This window comes from Podarcis vaucheri, assembly GCF_965113315.1.
Source record: "Podarcis vaucheri genome assembly, chromosome: 3".
Lineage (NCBI taxonomy): Eukaryota > Metazoa > Chordata > Lepidosauria > Squamata > Lacertidae > Podarcis > Podarcis vaucheri.
This window is the reverse complement of record NC_138761.1, coordinates 62,614,869-62,627,161: the sequence shown is the minus strand read 5'-3', so window position 1 is coordinate 62,627,161 and position 12,293 is coordinate 62,614,869. Positions and strand designations below refer to the sequence as shown.

The window sequence follows — 12,293 nt, the reverse complement described above, 5'->3', positions numbered from 1 at the left end:
ACATGAACAAATATTAGTACAAGGGCATTTGGCTGGGAAACTGAGTTGCCCTTCAGCAAACACAAATCCAAGGATGGGAGCCCTTCTACCATAGACTGATGACACATTCTAGAAGAAGGCTGTGCTGTTGGGACCACTGATCATGTTGTTTTGATATTGGAGTAATAATAATAATAATAATAATAATTTATTATTTGTACCCCGCCCATCTGGCTGGGTTTCCCCAGCCACTCTGGGCGGCTTCCACAGAAACCCAAAAAACACTAAAATATCATACATTAAAAGCTTCCCTGAATAGGGCCGCCTTAAGATGTCTTCTGAATGTCAGGTAGTTGTCCATCACCTTGACATCCGATGGGAGGGCATTCCACAGGGCGGGCGCCACCACCGAAAAGGCCCTCTGCCTGGTTCCCTGTAGCTTCGCTTCTCGCAATGAGGGAACCGCCAGAAGGCCCTCGGCGCTGGACCTCAGTGTCCGGGCAGAACGATGGGGGTGGAGACGCTCCTTCAGGTATACTGGGCCGAAGCCGTTTAGGGCTTTAAAGGTCAACACCAGCACTTTGAATTGTGCTCGGAAACGTACTGGGAGCCAATGTAGGTCTTTCAAGACCGGTGTTATGTGGTCTCGGCGGCCGCCCCCAGTCACCAGTCTAGCTGCCGCATTCTGGATTAGCTGTAGTTTCCGAGTCACCTTCAAAGGTAGCCCCACGTAGAGCGCATTGCAGTAGTCCAAGCGGGAGATAACTAGAGCATGCACCACTCTGGCCAGACAGTCAGCGGGCAGGTAGGGTCTCAGCCTGCGTACCAGGTGGAGTTGGTAGACAGCTGCCCTGGATACAGAATTGACCTGCGCCTCCATGGACAGCTGTGAGTCCAAAATGACTCCCAGGCTACGCACCTGGTCCTTCAGGGGCACAGTTACCCTATTCAGGACCAGGGAGTCCTCCACACCAGCCCGCCCCCTGTCCCCCAAAAACAGTACTTCTGTCTTGTCAGGATTCAACTTCAATCCATTAGCCGCCATCCATCCAGAATTGTGTACAGAATTGTGGCCTATAAGTCCCCAAAACATTTGTGTTCTTCAGGATTCTGAGTTAGATGGCCAAACTAGAAGTTGGCAGCCCCACTTCACAGAAAAGAAACTGGAGTTCAAGGACAGTTAAGTTACCCTAGCAGGCTGGCCTTTGAATGAGGGATAGAACAAGGTGACAATTAGGTTCTCCACATTAGGTTGCATTTTTTTAAAAGTCCTTATGAAAATTTGACAGCATTTTAGTGCTTATTTCTCATAATATGTTTTTTTACATACAAGTTTCCTTAATATATTTAATACATTTTCACTAAAATATGCATATTTATGCACACTTTCCCCCAATGCACATGTTTTAATACAGTTTATGGATAGAGAACTGCATGGCAAAATTCAGAGTTGTGTGCATTTCAAAGGACAGCTGCATTTCCTTTAGCAAATTGTTTCAGGAAGTGTGAATTAGATAGGTTCTCATTAAAATGCAAACCAAACCGAATTTCTCCTGCATCTTTACTTTGAACTCAGGGCTTCTTTCCACCTTCGCATCCACGGTCTGTACCCAAGAATGAATGAGCTTATACGGACATAGCATACCTCTGTGAACTTTCCAAGAGAAGGTGGGTATTATTCTCAGCATTTTAAAGCAGGAAGCAATTAAGGCTGTCCTTATAAACACAGGGACAGGAATGAACCTAGATGTCCTGGCTCACTCTGCAATTTACTAAATCTAATAGCTTTTCCCAGCATAAGAAAAACCACCAGATGGGGACTGTAGCATCATCAAATAAATGAGGGATCTTCACTTAATGATTTGCCATTGCTTATAAGCATAGCATTCTTAAACTGAGGGAGACTGGAAAATTCAGTGATTACCCTGGCTGAACTCTTATGAGCTTTTATGAGCTTCAGATTGAGACATTCTTAACATCAGTCCAGGCCATCCTTAGATAGTCAAGTAAAACAGGCTCTTAGTGGTTAGTGGAGAGGATACTGAGGTATTGGCCTTGGTTACTTTGGGCATGAAATATATGCTGTCAAAAATCCAAGGTAGTCAAATGTAAACTTTGCATGTTGTTGGTATTTTATTTTTTATTTTTTTAAAATAAATTGCTTTATATGTTCTCAGACTATTGAGAAGGAATCTGTATTTTTCCAGTATTCCAGCTGTTTGAGATTGTGGCTGCAATTCTGTTCACAGGCTGTAATACTCTGGATACTTACCTGAGAGTAATCCCCATCAAACTCTTAGTCTTGCATCCAAACACAAGCATAGGATTGTCCCGCATATTTTTTTTATATTGATATTACTAAGTGCATGGTTGCTGCCTTTATTTATATTTTCTTCTTCTCCCACATTATAATTTCCTAATCCTGAAGGTTCATACAAGACCTTGTATTTTCCCTTGCGTACAACACTGTTACAATTTCACATCTGGCAAGGTACTGAGGAGGGAATCTTTTAAGGCTGTTTGTCTTAAGGTGCTTAAAAAAATTGTGCAGCTGTACTGTAGTACTTATAGACTCTTACTGCTCTTCTGAAACCTTTGGACAAAAACCCAAATTGCTCCAGACCAGCCCTGTTTAACATCACAAGACAGGTTGTTGTTGTTGTTGTTTTACTAAAGATGAAATATTCAGGTGAGAAGATTACTGAACTTGATTTATGTATAGAATATCCCTGGAAATTGACAATCTATCTGATTTGTTTTTCATCCTCCTAGTTTTACCATTGTGACAATTGAAGGCAGAGAATAGAAAAAGGAGGTCAGTGGGCAAAGAGTTGGGGTGGGTGAGACCCCTGGAGTATTAAAGTGATTTAACCAGTTTATATTAATGGTATAGGAGGGAGTTTTTTGGGGGGTCCTCAAAGCATAGCAGGCAATGGATGTGCCATATTGCTGTATGGTTTCAGCTATCAACATGTCTAAATTTAGTTTTGCTGTTAACATTTTATGATTTAGAAGGTTATAACTGCAGCATAGTAGCAAAACAGCCATCATTCCCTTGGCTCTATTTATCAGGCTTCCTCTCTGCAAGGCTTACTGTTATAAAACAAATTGGGGGGGGGGGTAGAAAGTGAACAGGATTGAAGGGAGAGACAGGTACTATTTCAGTCTTTCATTTTTTGTTCCATCTGGCAAGTTATAAGAATAAAGATACGGATAAGCCACTTTTGAATAGTCTGTTTTTCAGGTGAAAGTGGAATCCAAATATATAGCTTATTGGCTTCACCAGTGACAGCTAAAGATAGCCCAAGAAGCATGTGTGTGAGATGTAGTTTGACATCTGCTACTCAAAAACTAGCTGGATGTTTATTATGCTGCAGGGAAGATATTCCACGTGCTGCAGTCGTTTGCTAAGTAGAAAGCAGATATAACATGCAAAGGTCTAGCACAGGCATGGCCAAATGTGGCCCTCCAGCTGCTTTGGGACTACAGCTCCCATCATCGCTAGCCAACAGGACCATAGCTGTCAAATTTTTCCTTTTTTTAAGGGAAATTCTCTTATTCCAAATAGGATTCCTTGCAAGAAAAGGGAAAAGTTGACAGCTATGAACAGGACCAGTGGTCAGGGATGATGGGAACTGTAGTCCCAAAACATCTGGGGGGCCAAGTTTGGCCATACCTGGTCTAGCATTAACCATGAAGCTAGGTGAAGCAGTGCTTCAGGCAACCAATGCCATGGGGGTTACAATTTTCTTAGCTCCAACCTGACTCTTCATGTGTAATTAAAGAAAAGAGGAAGACTCTCATTCTTTGCTACAGGTGTGGAATTGCTTAAGGTAGAAATCTTAACTCTAATAGCAGGGGTCAGCAAACACGCTGATTCCCGGACCATCAGCGGGCTGGATTCAGAAGGCGATTGGGCTGGATCCGGCCCCCGGGCCTTAGTTTGCCACCCATGTCTAATAGCATAAGTAAGCCTGCTGGATCAAACTGGCACCCCATCTAGTCCAGCATCCTATTCTCACAATGGCCAACCAGATGCCTGTGGGAAGATTGCAAGTTGGACAACAGCACTCTGCCCAACCACATTTCCCCACAACAGGTATTCAGAGGGATAGTGTCTTTTCTATTGTATGCAGAGCATAGCCATTGTGGCTAGTAACCCTATTTACCTGGCGAATTGAATTCAATAAGACTGACTTCTGAGTGGGCATGGCTAGGATTGGACTGGAAGGCATTAGCACTGAACTTGGAGATCGCCATATATGGGAGAGGGAAATCATGCCTCAAAGTAGAACTTCTAACAAATATTTCCATGACTTCCTTATAAATTGTGAAAACTTACTATATATGATAGCCAGACTTTGCTCCCTTGACAGCTAGAAACAGTCTCTCCAAGCACCGAAACTAATTATTCAGTGTGCAGAAAAGGAGGTCCCAAATGCCATGCACTCAACCAGAGGTTTGCTCCCTCTAGTCAAACATTTATGATCCCTTTTGCCTTTCACAATCACAACTTAACAGAACAGCTGCTGCATGCAGAGTTCCATTGCCACTCCCTACAGGGAATGAGTAAGTATAACCCCAATGGCAACAGCTAGCTCAGTGTCTATTCCAGGTAAACCACTGGAAAACATGATTAAAGTTTGCATTATTAGGTGTATAGAAGGACAAAACCTCTTGTGGAAGAACCATTGAAGAGATTACATACTTCATCAACCTTATTTAAGAGTGTCAGCAAGTATTGAGATAGGACTGATCTGGGCTTGTATGTCCAAAGGGTTCTATTTGGTTTGATGGTTGTTTTATTGTAATGTGATTTTAATTGTTGTATTGATTCACACACCCCTTTATAAGCCATCTTGACCTTTGGAGCAGAATCATGTTTCTAAAAGGTTTTAACAGAGCAATCCTAGGGAGGGGCGTATGAGACAGAGAAAGAGTTTGTGGCAGTAGAACCACTGTTTCCTAAGCCCTGCTGGGCTCCCACCAACCAGGGTGGAAGATGGAGGGGCAGCTTTCAACCTCTTGCCACCTTTTTAAATTACCCATTTGTTTCTTTTCAAATTATAGCAGAAATAACTATGCCAGCTCAAGGTCCGGCAGAGTTTCCCCCATTGCACTGGATGTGCATTTCTGAGAAATTAGGGAACTTTGGAATGGGTGGATCTAAAGGTCCCTCTCAGTCCCTCTCTGACATGCCCCCAGAACACCCTTACACTTTTGCCCTTACCACCCATGGGGCACTGTTGGTGAAGCATCTATAGTGGCAGAGGTTTCCCCTGCCAGTCAAGGGAAGACCGCTGCAGTAGCTTAGAAACCTATTATAGTACAGTGGTACCTCGGGTTAAATACTTAATTCATTATGGAGGTCCATTCTTAACCTGAAACTGTACTTAGCCTGAGGTACCACTTTAGCTAATGGGGCCTCCTGCTGCCGCCGTGCAATTTCTGTTCTCATCCTGAAGCAAAGTTCTTAACCCAAGATACTACTTCTGGGTTAGCGGAGTCTGTAACCTGAAGCATATGTAACCTGAAGCATATGTAACCTGAGGTACCACTGTAATAATAAATAACAGCAATAGGTGGGACCCCACAAAGTAGATCTACTAGTGCAAGAATGCCTGCTTGCATCATGGAATTTCCCCTCCCTCTTCTCTACCCAAGCACGCTCCCCAAATCTGCTCCAGGGGGTCGAGGAGCCCATAGTAGGGTGCAGGGGGCATGAGAGGAGAGGGAAAGGAGGTTCTGTTGCACAGCTGTGCTCTAGTAGATCTACTTTGCTGGTATGATGGTTATTATGAGTATGGTGATGTTGATCATCGTAATAGTAATAGACCTGTATCCTGGTAACTTTCTAAGGACCATAGACTTGCACCCTTAAATAAATGAATAACATTCAGTAAACACCCACTGAGGGACAGAATAACTGAGATTTCAACATTATTCTCAGACCAAAATGGCCTCCACTTAGGCACACCTCCAGATTTTTTTGTTTATTTGTTCCTAAAAGTGGAGGGTGGGGGAGGGCACCAATAACTCAAAATAATTCATACGAGTTCATATTAAGGAAATATGTTGTTTGTATTCTCTATGGAAATTAGGCTGTGTGTTTTCACTTTATGCATCAAATTTAGCTTTCCCCCAGATAACCCTGAGGGAAGCGGGTGCAGCTGATTTCTTCATTTGCAAGCCAAAAACCTGACAGCCCCAGATGTGAGCCAGTCCAGCTTTAGGTGTGAAAGCTGTTTTTGAAAGCCAAAATACAGGCAATTAAGGAGATTCTCCTCATTTTGAGCTCCTCTTTAACCAGGCTGTCAGTCCTGGATGTGGTGTTCCAGACAGAGCTAGGATGAACATGATAGACAGAACACCTGGAGCCTTTCCCAAGAGAAACAAGGCAGAAGGACAAATAAAATAAAAGCAATGACCACCTACTGTAAAGAATTGCTGAGCAACAATGGCAAGGAATGAACTAATGAGGAAATGCATAACGAGGCAAAGGAGAACAGATAGCAGGATAGCTGGGCAAATGCTGTGCACTACCTCAAAATACAACAAGCTGTACACACACTATCCTTAAAGCTATCCTTAAGTCAGAGAAGTGTTTTTTTTTTTTATAAAATTTTTATTGGTTTTACAAGAGTTTTTATAACAAACAAACATAAAAGAAAAACAGACAAACAAACAAATATAATTTCAAAATGTCCTTTCATAAACTTCTTTCCTCGGACTTCCCCATACCTCCCCTTTCTGCATCCTCATGTCCAAATTTTATAGCAACTTATAAATGTTTTTTCCGATCCTAATTCATCATAGTCCTTTCTTAATCTAATCTTATATTACTGCAACCCTTTCTCTCTGTAGAATCTCGACATTCTAAACTTCATCAAGTTTATAATAGTTCTTAAGATAAATCTTAAATTTCTTCCAGTCTTCTTCCGCAGTCTCCTTTCCCTGGTCACGAATTCTGCTCGTCATTTCCGCCAATGTCATATAGTCAATCACTTTCATCTGCCATTCTTCCAAGGTGGGTAAATCTTGTGTCTTCCAATACTTTGCGATCAGTATTCTTGCTGCTGTTGTTGCATACATGAAAAAAGTTCTATCCTTTTTTGGCACCAGTTGGCCGACAATGCCCAAGAGAAAGGCCTCTGGTTTCTTAAGAAAGGTATATTTAAATACCTTTTTCATTTCATTATATATCATCTCCCAGAAAACCTTAATCTTCGGGCATGTCCACCAAAGATGATAAAAAGTACCTTCAGTTTCCTTACATTTCCAACATTTGTTATCAGGCAAATGGTAAATTTTTGCTAGCTTAACTGGAGTCATGTACCACCTATAGACCATTTTCATCACATTTTCCTTTAAAGCACTACATGCCGTAAATTTAATACCAGTGTTCCACAACCTTTCCCAGTCAGCAGACATAATATTATGACCAATGTCCTGTGCCCACTTAATCATAACTGATTTAACTGTTTCGTCTTGTGTATTCCATTTCAACAGCAAGTTATACATTCTTGACAAATTCTTAGTATTGGGTTCTAACAATTCTGTCTCAAGTTTTGATTTTTCCACCTGGAAGCCAATTTTCCTGTCTTGTTTAAAAACCTCCATTATTTGATAATAGTGGAGCCAATCTTGTACTTTGGGTTTTAATTTTTCATGGCTCTTTAATTTCAGTTTCTCTCCATCCTGTTCTAAGATCTCACAATACTTTGGCCATCCGACCTCCATATTAACTTTCTTGTGGGCCTTAGCCTCTAAGGGTGACAACCATCTAGGGGTTTTGTTTTCCAACAGATCTTTATATCTCATCCAAACATTAAACAACGCTTTCCTTACAATATGATTTTTAAAGGCACTATGCACTTTGATTTTGTCATACCATAGATATGCATGCCAGCCAAATGCATTATTGAAACCTTCTAAGTCCAAGATATCTGTATTCTCGAGGAGCATCCACTCTTTCAGCCAGCAGAATGCTGCTGCTTCATAGTACAATTTTAAGTCCGGCAGGGCAAATCCCCCTCTTTCTTTTGCATCTGTTAAAATTTTATATTTTATTCTGGGCTTTTTGCCCTGCCAGACAAATTTCGCAATGTCTTTCTGCCACCTCTTGAAACAGTCCATCTTGTCAATAATCTGCAAAGTTTGAAATAAAAATAACATTCTAGGCAGTACATTCATCTTAATCACTGCAATTCGGCCTAACATTGACAATCTCAAATTTGACCATATTTCTAAATCTTTTTTAATTTCTGACCAACATTTTTCATAATTGTCCTTATACAGATTCAAGTTTTTAGATGTTAAATTAACCCCTAGATATTTCACCTTCTTAACCACCGTCAGACCTGTCTCTTCTTGAAACTTATTCTTTTCCATATCTGTTAGGTTTTTCCCTAAGACTTTAGTTTTTTGTTTATTCAATTTAAATCCAGCTACCTGTCCAAATTGTTGGATTATTTCCAACACTCTTTTTGTACTAGTGTTTGGCTCCTGCAAGGTCAAAACAAGGTCATCTGCGAACGCTCTTAACTTATAGTGTTTGGTTCCGACCTTTACACCTTTAACCTGCTGGTCGTCTCTAATCATGTTCAGCAACACCTCCAGGACCAAGTCAGAGAAGTGTTTACCTTATTAATACAGTGCAGCCTTATTTGTGCATTTAAAAATTCCATTTTGACTCTTAGAGAAAATACACCCACTCATGCAAATTTATGAAAATGCCTGAAACGTGTAGTTCAAGTTTTTGATTGTTTTGGTGGAGGTGGGGGGGCCCCCATCAGTCAAGCTTCTTTTGCCATAGTTGTGCCATGATAGCAACCTAATGGTTAACGCAGGGGGCACCAACCTGGGATCTGTGGGCACAAATGCACCCGCAGAGGGCTGTCCTGTTTTCCACAGGGCTCCTATCCTCACCACTTGACACTGATATTAAACTTTCAAGAAACATTATATTGCAGCCAATAAAATAGATTGTGGTGTGTGTTGTGCATGGTGCTTTGCAAAGGTGGCCCCAGGCCAAGAATTCAATAACTCGGTTAACTTTGAAGTAGGCAGAAACTGCCTCAAACTTCCCTCCTCCTCCTTGCAGGCTTCCAAATGTCTGTTTGTGACATGGAAACATGGATGAAAGGGCTTTCCTTTTCTAAATATCTCCACTTATGTAGAGTGAGGGAAGAAAGCAAATATGAAAACAGGAAAAGAAATATTAGCTGTCCATGTAGTGATCTCTAGTTTAAATTTGTAGGTAGAAATAACCAATAAGAGAAGAGCAGATTCTCCTCCCCTCAAAAAACCACTCACACGTTGTTGTTAATTGTTAATTGTTTCACCTGGGTGTTGCCTTTGTGCTGGCTTGCGCATTCAAGGTGGGTGGCTCAAAGTTCAGAGAGCACTGAACAATATGGAACCCCGTGTGATCAAACTAAGCATAAATTAACTTGAGCGTTATGTTTCAGCAGATGCAAACACCACCATTTCCTTTTTAAAAATAAATAAATATTTATGGAATAAAATGTTGCATTGCAGAAAGGACTTAACTGTGTTACACTAATTGAAGGAGAGTGCCTGTAAATGTTTAATATGCCCACAGGAATGTATGCAATCCAAGAAAACAAAGAGTAAAACATCAACAGGATGCTAAATTGTCCTTCTCAGATACCTGAGTTAGGAAACCAAGGCAGGATTAAGTTAACAGTTAACTGTGAAACCAGGATAACAGGGCTGCAATCCTAATCATACTTACTTGGGAATAAACCCAACTGAACTCAATGAGACTTCCTTCTGAGTGGTTGGCATCTGTCGTGAAACAATGTTTCATGCATCTTTGGGCGGTGGAGAGTTAAGGGTGCCTGTTGTGGCTGTAGAGACCTCTACATAGGGTTGCCATACATCCGGATTTTCCCGGGCATATTTGGAATACAGCAGTTGGGAGCAGTGTCTGGGCAGAAATCGGGGAAATGTCTGGGGAAATCCGGACAGCCCATTTCGGCAGTGCCGTTTTTGCAGTTTTTCCATAAAAGTAGCTCAAAAGTGGCAAATTTTGGTGGGCGATTTTGCCCAAAGAGCTCAACAACTTTGGGCAAAACTAAAAGAAGCTCAACAACTGCCTAGATTTTTCACAGTTTGAAATATGGCAACCCTACCTATATGGGAAAGACATGTTTTGTTGCAGCCAGGGCAGATGAAAGCATCTGCTTACACTGATGCTTTCGTATTCAGAAGTGTTAGAAAAGTGAGAGCAAGAGGAAGTCAGGGCGAGGAAAAGTTGTACAGAAACATATCAAAGGATCGATTCACATATATCCCAGAGCAGATGACAAATCTTGGAGATGTGGGACAACAGGAGTGAAAATATCACGTTTTGTGTATGTGTACTAAGTTGTTCTGGGAGTTAGTGTTGGTGAACACCAAGGAAATGACAGGTTGTAACAAAGCAGGCCCCATTAATCATTTTGTTTGGTAACACAGAAAATGAAGTAAACAGGGTGAATAGAGAAATGCTTACTTATGTATTTACGGCTGTCAGGATGGCAGTCTGCCAAAAGTGGGAACAGAAAGAATCTCTGACACAAGAAGATGGTTGAATGGGATATGGGATACATGCTGAAGCTGACGGACAGGATCAAAAACAGAGAAGGTTGGCAAGGGAGTAAGAGCTTTATTGATAGATTGTCATTGTTTATTATGGATTGGAATAACAAAGTGCAACCATATAACTTGCTGGGAGATGGGTAATAGATGACTGCAAATGTTCACTACTTCTCTTCAGTTTCCCTCCTCCCTTGTATAAAGCATATGGCATTTACTCTGTACAGTATGTTTTTTAACCTCTGTATCTCACTTATGTTATGGATTAACACAAACAATTATAAGCTTGTATTACAATTTACTGCCATTTATTTTTAGTTTTAAAAATGAGGGGATTTATTTATTTTTAAGAGCATTTTAGAAGGGAGGAATTTTTCAGGACTGCCAAAAATGTTCACAGGAAACTGAAGCTCTAGTTTCCATGACTTGCTAGAAGACTTTTAAAACCCTTATGTTTTAGTGACCTTTAAAAGTCCCATCTGAAAACGTTCTTGCTGACTCTTCTGCAATTCTTTTTATTCACTGTATGCTACCTTTTACAGCCTCTGTGATGAACACAAAGCTAAAGGGATTAAAATGGACTTGATGGGTTGCCAAACCACTGGATGTTCTTTTTCTAAACTACATTTATTTTTGCTTCCCTAGTTGTCCTTTGTCGCCCATCTGCTGGAGTCCTCTTCTAGATAAGACCCATTACAACCATGTATTAGGCCATGGACTGTGCCTAGTCATTGACTATCATCTCTGTGCAGAACAATGGGCAGGAAGGTTACCTTCTACCTACACATCTAGACCCTGAGGAGTAACAGGAAGCACTGTGGAAAAAGGCATGCTGGAGCCTGGTATTTTTTGTGGTATTTTTTACATAAAGTGTGCTATTCATGTAGAAATGTTAAGCCAAGTAAATAAAGCAAATCCAACTGTAATATTATTACTAATGCAGTGGTACCTTGGTTTACAAACTTAATCCGTTCCAGGTATCCTTTTGTTATTAAGTATAAAACACATTCATAAAATGTGTTCAATGAATTCCAGTCATTCTCTTTATAACTGGGACTTCCACAACTTTATTAGTCAGATCCTCCATCATGGAGGGCACGTGTTGTGGTGAGATCACTAGGAACTGCATCCCTGTTGTGTGGTGGGACCGTTTGAATGGCCACAACACCACGTTGGTTGCCCCTCTGTTGCTGGGGCAGAAATTTGGTCAGTTGGGTTGGCTATTGGCTGCTGAGGGGCTACTTAAGCTGCTGCACATCGCTGGAGAGTTTCACTTTCTTGCAACGTGCAGCGGATCACCTGCCCTCCTCTCCCTATATTTAGGGTTGTTCTTATGGCCTTGCTATGCCTGTCTAGGGGTCGTCTGTTTTGGAGCAGGGGCCCAGTAGGAATTTTGCCATTTGGCTGATTGGCTGGTTCCACTTGGTTTTTGCCTACCGTGAAGCAAATCGTCACAACTTTGTAAGGTTGGTGGTTAGGAATTTGGTTCAGTGTTTTGGGGAGGGGACATGGTTGGCTCTGCCTGCCCCTCCATTGTTGCTGCTAGGGAATTCCGTTAAAGGAATCCAGGGGCTCACCTTGCTTTTGTCCGAACCCTGTCAAGGGTCTAGGGCCACGCCAGAGCCCCTGGGAGCATCTGGGGTGAGCTGTGAGATCAAAGCCATTTCTTGCTCCCCCAGGTTGCTTTCCCTTACTGACATATGGTGATGCCC

General features: G+C 41.6%; 1 long non-coding RNA gene across 2 annotated transcripts in view; it reads left to right on the top strand.

Annotated features, from left to right (window-relative positions):
- LOC309528517 overlaps positions 1-11,512 on the top strand; it is a 45,942-nt gene extending 34,430 nt beyond the window's left edge. For both annotated transcript variants that reach the window (XR_014217782.1, XR_014217783.1), the window contains one exon: positions 11,227-11,512. This is a non-coding gene — a long non-coding RNA (uncharacterized lncRNA). The remainder of the gene's footprint in view (positions 1-11,226) is intronic.
- Positions 11,513-12,293: the final 781 nt, after the last annotated feature.